The following is a 12,306-nucleotide window of genomic DNA, read 5'->3' on the forward strand; positions in this document are numbered from 1 at the left end:
TGAGTTCGAGCCCCGCGTCAGGCTCTGGGCTGATGGCTCAGAGCCTGGAGCCTGTTTCCGATTCTGTGTCTCCCTCTCTCTCTGCCCCTCCCCCGTTCATGCTCTGTCTCTCTCTGTCCCAAAAATAAATTAAAAAACGTTGAAAAAAAAATATTAAAAAAAAAAAAAAAGAAAAAAAGAAAAGTGACTTGAACAACATCCTATGTTTCCAAGGTAGTGAGAAAGGAAGTCCTCACAAGGGAAATATGACAATATCTAGCAACATTGCATATATATTTATTGAGCTAGAAATTTACAGTGTTATTCATTGCCACACTCTTTACAGTGGCAAAGACTGAAAACAATTTAAATGTCTAAGGGGTTAATTGAACAAATAATGGTATGTCCACACAATGGAGTACTATGCTGGTACAGTAGAGCATGAAGAGCTCTGTATTCTGCTATGTCATGAGCTACAGAATATACTTGAGTGAAAAAAGTGCATTAGAGAAAAGCATGTGTGCTATGCTATCGTTTAATAAAGGGAGGAAATATGTAAACGTATTTTTACATTAAAAAATGGAAGGATTGGGGTGGTGCCTGGGTAGCTCAGTCAGTTAAGCATCCAACTCTTGATTTCAGCTCAGGTCATGATCTCATGGTGGGATCAAGCCCCATGTCAGGGTCTGTGTTGATAGCGTGAAGCCTGTTTGGGAGTCTTTCTCTCCTTCTCTCTCTGCCCCTCTCCCACTGCATGCACTTTCTCCCTTTCTCTCTCTCAAAATAAATAAACACTAAAAAAATGGAAAGGTAAACTGAAAAAAATATTTTTAATGTGACTTATAGGATAAGGAAGGAAATATGTGGGAGAGGACAGTGATAGAAGCTAAACTTTTCTGAATATATCTTGTTTTATATATTTTACTTTAGACAGTATGGATGTCTCACATAATGATAAAAACATTACGTTCTTTAAAAAAGGCAATCAACTTTTAAAAGCAAAATCAAATGAATAAACTTGGGTATCAAGTTGGCACATGGAGAGTAAATATTTCAAGTGTTTTTTAAAAATCTCTAGTGGGATATATTTGACCTTTAAAAAGAAGTCTCCTCCTCCACCCAAAAACCAAACCCCTGTTTTCAGTAAGCATATTAACAATAATATTGATATTGGTAAGAAAACTTCATATACATTGATTAAGCATAAGTAATTAAAAAGTACATTTTTTTCCTAGCTCTGTACATTGAAAAGGCCTAGTTAGCAATGGGCAACCAAGTAGTTGTATGCTCCTAGCACACAGATCTTGATTTCCAAATATCATTTCATACTAACAGAAACGAGGCCTCCTTAGGGAAATGGCTGATCCCAGATGTGGTACAGGAAATATATAAGATGATCCTGGGATATCTGGCCATATCAGAAAATGAATAAGTGAGCTAAGAGGCTATGTCTGAAGGACAAGAATGTGGAAAGCAATCTCCAGTGGAGGGTCTAAGCTTCGAGAAGGAATGGATGAAAAAGAAAAAAAAGTAAAAATACTTAAACCAAAGTAAAAATTGACGGTATATCCTAAAAATATCTAACTTCTGGCTCAGAAAAAAAAAAAAAAAACTACCTTATAAATTGTAGAGGAGTAGGGTTCTTGCATTGATTGAGAGGAATTCAAAACTATTTAGATTTGTGTTAAGTTAAATACATATGTTAAGATTCCTAGGGTAACAGGAAAATACGAACTCTCAAACAGGTAGATTTTTAAAAAAATAGATGAATGAAATTAACCAAAAGGTAAAAAAGGGGGAGAAAAGAGAAAAAGGGAAAGAAAAAAAAAGGGGAAACAGAACAAAATAACATGGTCAAAATGAATCCAGATATATCAGTAGTCAGAATAAAGAAAAGAAACTCTGGTAAGAGAAGACAAAGATATGCAGAATGTATTGAAAGCAGTAATATACTGTATACAAAGTACACAACTAAAACAACAGAACACGTATAGACCATTATGAGGACTAAGATATACAGAATACAAAGATGGGGATTTTGTCAATGGAGAAATGAAAACAAATGGACATCCAGCTTCAATACTTTAACTTTGCCAAACGTGGTTGATTGGTCAATAGAGAATGAAACCAAACTATCAACCAGTTATTCTACTGTTTAAGGCAAAATTGTTGACAGCCCATTAGTTGTGCTGTGAAAATGTCTGAAGGGAAACTGCTTTCACCAAAGATGTTTACAGTGAAGTTACCTAGAACAGGGATTGAGAACAGGGTTTTTTCTGTTGTTTTCTGCTTGGTTTTAGTTACATCATTTTATTAACCAACCTGTTCACTGTCATCTATTTTTCTTTTTAACATTAGTAAATCCTAGACCAAAGGTTTTGCACTCTTTCATTCTATCTACTGGCTGCCTTTTTGGATAGTGGCCATTCTCTAGTGCGCTGGTATAGATTTCACCACGAAAAGCTGTGATTGAACCTTCACTCTGATCACATTTTCATCTTGGCATAATGGGGCTTCTGTGTGTTCAGCCTTCAGCAGTAAGGTCCATTGTTCCCACAACAACTGAAAAATAAAATATTTTCAGCTAAGTTTCAACTAGTTTGTTTTATTCAAATTCAGTTATCACATAATCTGAAACTAACATTTTGTAATAACTATTCTGTTCTTTTGGCACATAAATTTACAAATTCTCATTTGAACTTGAAAAATATTATACCAATTATAAATTTGTATGCACAAAGTAATGCAGCATCTAAATACATAAAAAATTGCCAGAACTACAAGGAAAAGTGGACAAACCCACCATTATCTTGGGAAATTTACATACCTTTCTTAGAAATTGACAAATTTCACTGACTCGTAAATATATTAAAAATGTGAATCAATTAATAATATACATTCTTTTCTAGCATGCATGAAACATTCACTAAAACAGCATATACTAAAACATAAAGCACATTTCATCGTTAAACTATAAGAGTAATCCTATCCCAACTTAGAAATTAATGGCATAATGTTTTTGTTTACTTATTTGTTCATTTATTGTCACAATTTTTTTTAAGTTTGAGGATTTTAAAACATTTCTAAATGATTCACAGATCAAAGAATAAATCATAGTAGAAGTTTAAAAATGCTTAGAATTGAATGATAAGAAAAAGCTATATATCAAAACTGTGGAATGCAGCTGAAGTGGTAATTCAAAGTAAATTAATAGCCTCAATATGCATTTCTTAGGAATGAAAGGTTTATAACAAATGTGTTAAACATCTCTAAGAAATTGGAAACAGAAATATAGGATACACCCAAAGGGAATAAAAGATTGGAAATTATAAAACAGCAGAAACTAATGAAGTAAATTAAAACATAGAATATAGAGGGTTGATGTAACTGAATTTGGCAGAGTCGTCAAGATAAGAGATGAAAGGTACAAGAAAACAGTTTAGAAATGATAACAGGGATTAAAGCCAGAGATTTTAAAAAGAACATTATGAATTGGTATGCCATCTTCTGCTCTGGCCAAAAGGAGTAATAGGAATAAGATACTCTCCTGCCTGAAACAACTGAAAAATTGCACAAAAACATGAAACAACAGTTTCCAGACATTGGACATCAGGCAATGAAGGGCAGTGATCTGTGAAAAAGAGAAAATAAGTTAGTTGGGCTCTGTAATTGTTCCACTTCACTGCCTAGAGAGTTTCAAGACTGCAAGGTGTGGACAGGAAACCTAGGTGGAGCCTAGAATTTTCTCAGAGTTGAAGAGAAGGGTCAGGAAGCCAGGGAAGATAAGACAATTAGATTTCACAGCGTAGGGAACCAAAATGCTAAAGCTGTGCAGAGAACTCTAGACACCTGAGCTGAGTGACCACTACCCATGGTCATGAAAAGAACCAGTTGAAAGAATAAGGAGAAACAATTTTTTGTTTGGAGCTTACACATGGCCAAGAATGGTTTGAGTTCCACTGGCCCAACTAAAAACTCTCATATTTGGCAGACTAGCAGAGTACTCAGAATGATATTGCCTCAGGAATAAAATAAAGGCTGTTCTGTGCCTGCCTTACAAAGTTTAAAAGCAAGACTGTAAAGGATCAAAGTGTCTTCAAGTAACTTCATTGTGTCCAATAACAAAGCTTAAGAATATATGCAGGAAATCCTTATCTAATAGCCAAAAAAGTAAAATTCACAATGCCTGGTTTCCAGCACAAAATTACCAGACATGAAAAGAATGCATGCAAATGGAAAATATAAACCATAATGAAGAAAAAGAAGAAAAACAAAAACAGAGCACATTAGAATTAGCAGATAAGTACAATGTATCAGCTATAATCATACCTGCTGTGTTCAACACAGTACAGAAAAGCTTGAGCATAAGAAGAAATATGGGAGATATGAAACAGACCCAAGTAGAACTGTTAAAGAGGAAATATACAAAGTCTGACATGAAAAATACACTAATGGAATTAAGAGCAAATTAGATACAACAGAAGACAAGATTAGTGGCTTCAAAGACAAAGCAAGAAAACTATCCAAAATGAAACACAGAGAGAGAGAGACATGAACAAAGCATCTGTATTAGAGGTATGACTATTTTGAGCAGCCTAATACAAATGGAATTGGAATTGAAAAAATATTGCAAGAAATGAGTTGAAATGTTTCCAAACTTGATGAAAACTATAAACTCAAAAACCCAAGAAGCTCAGCTAACTGCAAGAACAAGAAACATGAAAAAAGGCAAACAAAAACACATCATAATCAAATTGCTTAAGATCAGTGATGAAGAAAAAAATGTTAAAGCAGTCAAAGAAAAAGTTAACATTACTTACAAAGGAACAAAGATAAGAATGACAGCAAAATTCTTATCAGGTAAAGACAAATCAGAAGACACTGGAGCAACATCTTAAAGGGAAAAAAAATGTTTTTAAAATTCTACATCCAACAAAAATCTTCAAAAATGAAGATGAAGTAAGGACTTACTCAGGCATACAAAAGCTGATGTATTCACCACTAGCAAACTTATAATACAAAAATGTTAAAGTCCTTCATGTAGAAGGAAAATGATACCAGATAGAAATCTACATCTACACAAAGAATTGAAGAGCACTAGGAATGGTAACTATGCAGGCAAATATAAAAAACTTCATACATTTTTAAACCTCCTTTAAGAATAGTTGACTAAAGGGGTGCCTGGGTGGCTCAGTCAGTTCAGCGTCTGACTTCGGCTAGATCATGATCTCACAGCTCTGTGAGTTCGAGCCCCGCATCGGGCTCTGTGCTGATGGCTCGGAGCCTGGAGCCTGCTTCGGATTCTGTGTCTCCCTCTCTCTCTGCCCCTAACCCACTCACATTCTGTCTCTGTCTCTCTCAAAAAGAAATAAACATTAAAAAAAATTTAAGAATAGTTGACTAAAGCAAAAATTTATGGTTAAACAATAAATGTATTAGGGAGTTTATGACATATAGAGAAGAAAAATGTATGACAACAGAACAAAGGCAGAGAAGGAGACAACGGAAGTATACTGTACTCAAGCTGCTTATACCAATGTTGTCAAACAGAAAAATAACACCACATAGGAAATTTATAATTTTCTAATAGCCATGTTAAAAAGTAAAAATAATCAGTAAAATGAATTTTAATGGAATTTAACTCAGTATGTTCAAAATAGTATTTTAGCAAGTAACCATAATATAAAAATAATTAATAACGTATTTTATATTACTTTTTCCTTTTTAAATCTTTAAGACCCAACATGGATTTTACATCTCAGTTCAAAGACTAAATTTTGATTGGAAATAGTCTATATTTACACTTCATAAAATGTATAGTCAAAACAAAAATTCCCGGGGCGCCTGAGTGGCACAGTCGGTTAAGCGTCCGACTTCAGCCAGGTCACGATCTCGCGGTCCGTGAGTTCGAGCCCCGCGTCAGGCTCTGGGCTGATTGCTCAGAGCCTGGAGCCTGTTTCCGATTCTGTGTCTCCCTCTCTCTCTGCCCCTCCCCAATTCATGCTCTGTCTCTCTCTGTCCCAAAAATAAATAAAAACGTTGAAAAAAAAATTTAAAAAAAAAATTCCCATACCTAAGTTGTGCCAAATATACTTAGGTTTTCTAATAACCAAGTAAAGTTATCAGTTTTTATTTTTAACTTTATTAAAATAAAATAACATTAAACATTCGATTTCTCAGTGGTACTACCACATCTCAAGTGCTCAAAAGTACAGTGTTATATGTTATATGCTTCTGTATTACTTGAAAGTAGCCAGAGTGAAAAATGGCTATTTTAAATCCTTTATAAAGCAACCAATAAAAAATGAAAAACAAATATTAAAGAGTTACAGCTAATAAGTCAACAAAGGAGATGAAATGGAAAACTAAAAAATACCTAGCTAATCCAAAACTGTGTAGAAAAAGCAAAAGCAGACCAGAAAAGAAAAAGGGACAAAAAGCAAATAGTTAGGTCTAAATTAAATCAATAATCATGATAATTGTTAATGATTTATAAACACTCCAATGAAAATGCAGAGATTCTCAGAATAAAAAAGCAAAATCCATATCTTGGATTAGTAGATAAGTACAAGAAACCCACTTTATAAAGGAGGAAATTGATTAAAAGTAAAAAGATGGAAAAGATATACTATGCTAAAACAAAAGTAAGAGTGGCTATATTAATATCAAAGTAGATTTCGGAGCGAAGAATATTACCAAACATAGAGGGTTATTGGATAAAGGGGACAATTCATGATAACCAAAATGTGGAAATAACCCAAATGTCCATCAACCAATGAATGGATAAATAAAATGTGTTATATCCATACAATGGAATATTATTCAGTAATAAAAAAGGAATGAAATATCAATATATGCTACAACATGGACTAAACACTGAAAACATTTATGCTAAGTGAAAGAAGTGAGTCACAAAATAAAATGTTCTACAATTGATTATGGTGATAGTTACACATCTGTATGAATATAGAAACCACTGAATTGTATACTCTAAGTGGATACATTGTATGGTATGTAGGTGAATATCTCAAATAAAACTTTTTTTTTTTAAAGAAAATAGCATGTCCTTGATACCTGAACAGGAAAAATTTTTGAGGTGAACATTACATCAAGATTTTATTGTCTTCATAATATAGCAAAATATGAAGCTTAGAACTAGATCGCTCGGTCCTTTCTCTTCTCATCTCCTCTCAGTTCAAAATGTTTGCATCTCTTAATAGCCAGCATTCTCTTAGATCTGCAGTTGGGCTAAACACATTCAAGCCTCAGCACAATCTTCTTTGTAGTTTCATAATTTTTCCAGAAAATTGGCTTAGTCTACCTACCATAGCCACTCTGCTTCCCGTCATAACGCTGCTTTCCCTGGGCACAAAGAGAATCTTTGCCTTTCTTGTACTGTGTCACTTGTGTGTTTTAGGAATGTTCACATGGTTGCCAGAGTGCTGTCAGCACCTAAAACTGAACAGGGACAATTTAATGTAAAGAGATTAGTAATGAGGGATTGGCTACTCCTGGTAAAGAGAAGTCTGATAAATAACAGGATATGTAGGGAACAGCCACTATGTCTGAGGCAAAGTCAGTATCCAAGGAAGTAATCAATTTGGAATAGGTCTCCCTCCAGCAAGGCTAAGATTTGGACCTCATTGGTATGTAGCATTACTGGATGGCAGAAAAGGTCTTTGGGTGTCTCAGGCTGAGGCTGGCAAGCAGAAAACTGTCCACTGAGGTGCCAACAAAACTAACCAGTAAGTTGCTCTCAAGGGGTGCTGGAGGAGCTCCCTAGAAAGTTGCTTCCAAGGGCTACTTAATTTCACTGAGAAGTTGCCCACTGGGATGCCTGCAAGTCTCCCTGCAAGCCTGCTGGGGCACCAGTGAAACTACCTGGGACACCCTGTGCAACTTGCTAGAAAACGAGGTGGGTCACTGGGGTAAGTCTCCAGTGGGCTGCCTGTGAGAGTGCCACTGAACTGGTTGGGAAGCGGACTAGAGGTGCCAATGAAACTCACCAGGAAGCTGCCGGCAGAAGTAGCACTGACACTAGGCTGGAGGTGAGCTGCTGTAGTCTTCTGCACAGTGGCTGAGCATCATAGGAACAAAAGCTAGGAAAAGCAAACTAGGAATAGGTCATGAAACTTTTTCCTCCTTCAGTGTCCCTCCAGGGCCTTCTACGGACAAAGGAGAAATGTTTACGAGGTCCTGGACCAATATCAAAAAGTAGGTTGGGGAAGGGTGCATTTGGAGCTTAAAAGCAATAAAATGATAACTGACACATTGGGTACATCTTAAAATAGGTTCAATACTGGAAAGTCTATTTTTCAACATATTAACAGTAGAAAGCCATAGGTTTATTCACGATGCAGAGAAAAATTGGATGAATTTCAACTCCATTCAGGTTAAAAACAGAATAAAATAAAAACCTTACATTAGGGAAAAAAGAGTACATTTTAAATCTGATAGAAGTTATCTACAAAAAAACATACAGTCAGTTATCATTATTCATGGTAGTTATTGTATAAAGTTGCTGCAAACACTGAATTAGCAAGTATTGAATCATTACTCCTAGGGGAAATACAGGGTTAGGTTCCTGTGAACCTCTGGTAATATGTTTGTCAACCAAACAATACACACCCTATTCTATAGGTGTTTCTCTTTAAAAACTATATATATATGATTCATTAACATTGAACTCACAGCCTACAGAATTGTAACTCATGCCTCAACAAAGCGTAACTAACAAATGTGTTTTCTGTTAAGACACATCACTCACAAGGGGCTACTGGGTGGCTCAATTGGTTAAGCATCTGACTTCTGCTCAGGTCATGATCTCACAGTTTGTGAGTCCCACTTGGGGGAGCTCGAGACCTGCATCAGGTGAGTTCGTGAGCTCCAGCCCTGCTTTGGGGTGAGTCCCACTTTTTGTCTCTTCCTCTCTCTCTCTCTGCCCCTCATGGGATTCTTTCTCTCCCTCTCTCTGCCCCTCCCTCACTTGTGCCCTCTCTCTCTCAAAAAAAAAAAAAAAAAAAAAAAAAAAAAAAAGACACATCAGTCACATAAATAAATAAATAAATAAATAAACAAACAGAAAGCAGTCACACTGTTTTCTTGCACTTAGGAGCACTAGACAGCACTTCAGCAATATACTTGGAGGCCATTTTAAACAGCAAAATCAACAACAACAAAAAACACAAGACACATGGCACTAAATAGGTCATGAAAGGATAGCTGTTTGTAGTATGAAGGCTGAAATAAGAGAGCAAAGCATTGCTTTGTTCGACCTCAGCTGGGAACATGTGTCCTGGGTGACTTGATTTTTTCACCACTATGCACAATGTCCACAAATGACCATGAAAATGTCAGGGGTATTGATTTTAAGGAGTGGGCAAATTTGATAACACAGAATCTCCAAATACAAATTTCACCTACTACATCATCAGTGGTGAAACATTAAATGCATTTAAGAAAATAATAACAAGCTTAAAATGCCTGCTACTATTACTTCTAATCAATATCATACTAGAGGTCATAACTTAATGCAACAAGAAACAGAAACAAGGATTTGAAATGAATGTCATTACAGTTAATATTATCTACAAAACCCCAAAATCATCTACAAATTGGAACTAATTTAGCAAGGTTGTTAGATATGATTAATATGCAAAATTCAATTGGAGTTCTATACCCCAGGAACAATTTGGAAATTTTTAGTTAACAAGAAATGCTTTACAACAATGAAAAACATGAGGGTCCTACCCAGGAGTAAACTTAAAAGATGTGAATGATTTTTGTGAAGAAAACTGAAAAAAAGATTTTTGAAATACAGTAAGGAAGCTCTAAGTAAATGGTAAGCTATAATTTGCTAATGAGTAGTAAAAGTATAATTAAGATGTTAACTCCTCCAAAATTGTCCTCTAGATTAAATGCAATTTCAGCCAAAATCCCTATGGGGCTTTTCACAGAATTTAAGAAGTGAATTCTTTATGTGGAAATGCAAAGAGCTATGACAATCCTGAAAAACAGAAGACTTGCCTTACCAGATAATCATGATATAGTCACAAAATGCAATAATATACAGCAAAGAAAAAGAACCATAGGTATATGTATATATGGATGTATCTCAAAAATTGTTAACATTGAGCTAAAAAATCATAGAATATATAAAATATTCCATTTTATACATTTCAAAAACAGGGAAGTGAAACTATATATTTTAGGTATACATAAACATGACATAAAAAAACGAAGGCACACATAACACCCAGTGCTCATCCCAACAAGTGTCCTCCTTAATGCCTATCACCCATTTAGCCCATCATCCCCCCACTCAATATTCCACCAGCAGCCCTCAGTTTGTTCTCTATATTTAAGAGAACATTTATGGGTTGTCTCCCTCTGTTTTTTTCTTATTTTTGCCTCCCTTCCCCTATGTTCATCTGTTTTGTTTCTCAAATTCCACATACGAGTGAAATCATATGATATTTATCTTTATCTGGCTAATTTTGCTTAGCATAACGTACTCTAGTCCATCCATGCTGTTGCAAATGGTAAGATTTTATTCATTTTGATTGTCAAGTAATATTCCATTGTATACATATACCTCGTGTTCTTTATCCATTCATCAGTCAATGGACATTTGGGCTCTTTCCATAATTTGGATATTGTTGATAGCACTTCTATAAACACTGGGGTTAATGTGCCCCTTCAAATAAGCCTTTTTGTATCCTTTGGTTAAATACCTTGTAGTGCAATTGCTGGGTCGTAGGGCAGTTCTATTTTTAATTTTTTTGAGGAAGCTCCATACTGTTTTCCAGAGTGGCTGCACCAGTTTGCATTCCTACCAGGAGTGCAAAAGGGTGCCTCTTTCTCCGCATCCTCACCAACATCTGTTGTTACCTGAGTTAATTTTAGCCATTGTGACAGGTGTGAGGTGGCATCTCATTGTGGTTTTGATTTGTATTTCCCTGATGATGAGCGATGTTGAGCATCTTATCATGCGCCTGTTAGCCATCTAGATGTCTTCTTTGGAAAAGTGTCTATTCATGTCTTTTGTCCATTTCTTCACTGGATTATTTGGTCTTTGGGTGTGGAGTTTGACAAGTTCTTTATAGATTTTGGATACTACCCCTTTATCTGATATGTCATTTGCAAATACCTTCTCCCATTCCATTGGTTGCCTTTCAGTTGTTATGATTGTTTCCTTTGCTGTTCAGAAGCTTTTTATCTTGATGAGGCCCCAAAAGTTCATTTTTGCTTCTGTTTCCCTTGCCTCCGGAGACATGCTGAGTAAGAATTTGCTGTGGTCGAGGTCAAAGAGGTTGTTGTCTATTTTCAACTCTGGGATTTTGATGGCTTCCTAAGGTTTAGGTCTTTTGTCCGTTTTGAGTTTATTTTTGTGTATGGTGTAAGGAAGTGGTCCAGGTTCATTCTTCTGCATGTCGCTGTCCAGTTTTCTCACCACCATTTGCTGAAGAGACTGTCTTTTTTTCCACTGACTATTCTTTCCTGCTTTGTCAAACGTTAGTTGGCCCTATGTTTGTGGACCCATTTCTAGGCTATTCTGTTCCACTGATCTATGTATCTGTTCTTGTGCCAGTACCATACTTGTCATTATGATTATAGCTTTGTAATACAGCTTGAAGTCTGGAATTGTCATGTCTCTAGCTTTGTTTTTGTTTTTTGTTTTCAACATTACTTTGGCTATTCAGGGTCTTTTCTGGTTCCATACAAATTTTAGAATTGTTTGTTCTGGCTCTGTGAAGAATGCTGGTGATATTTTGATAGGGATTGCATTGAATATGTATGTAGATTGCTTTGGGTAGTATCAACATTTTAACAATATTTGCTCTTCCAATCCATTAGAATGGAATGTTTTCCTTTTTGTGTGTCTTCAATTTCTTTCACAAGCTTTCTACAGTTTTCAGTGTATAGATTTTTCACCTCTTTGGTATTTAATGGGTTTTCACCTCTTAGGTATTTTATGTTTTTTGGTGCAATTGTAAATGGCATTGATTCCTTGATTTCTCTTTCTGCTGCTTCATTATTGGTGTATAGAAATGCAACTGATTTCTGTACATTGATTTTATATCCTGCAATGCTGCTGAATTCATCTATCAGTTCCAGCAGTTTTTTGATGGAGTCTTTTGGGTTTTCCACATAGCATATCATGTCAATCTGTGAAGAGTGAGTTTGACTTCCTCCTTGCTCATTTGGAGGCCTTTTCTTTTTGTTCTCTGATTGCTGAGGCTAGGACTTCCAACACTGTGTTGAGTAACAGTAGTAAAACACTCAATGTTTAAATAGTAGGCACTTTTGGGCATTACACATCAAACT

The 12,306-nt window shown here is 35.6% G+C and overlaps 1 long non-coding RNA gene across 1 annotated transcript; it reads right to left on the bottom strand.

The window, feature by feature from the left end:
• Positions 1–971: 971 nt before the first annotated feature.
• LOC124528832 (uncharacterized) lies at positions 972–8,072 on the bottom strand. The gene is made up of 3 exons (XR_006966242.1): positions 7,986–8,072; positions 7,305–7,437; positions 972–2,541 (listed from the first exon to the last, which is right to left on the bottom strand). It is a non-coding gene; the product is annotated as an uncharacterized LOC124528832 (long non-coding RNA).
• Positions 8,073–12,306: the final 4,234 nt, after the last annotated feature.

The sequence above is a fragment of the Lynx rufus genome, unplaced genomic scaffold (assembly GCF_022079265.1).
Source record: "Lynx rufus isolate CCGP_SWC_20201006 ecotype Redwood Valley unplaced genomic scaffold, mLynRuf1.p SCAF_6, whole genome shotgun sequence".
NCBI classification, from domain to species: Eukaryota; Metazoa; Chordata; class Mammalia; order Carnivora; family Felidae; genus Lynx; species Lynx rufus.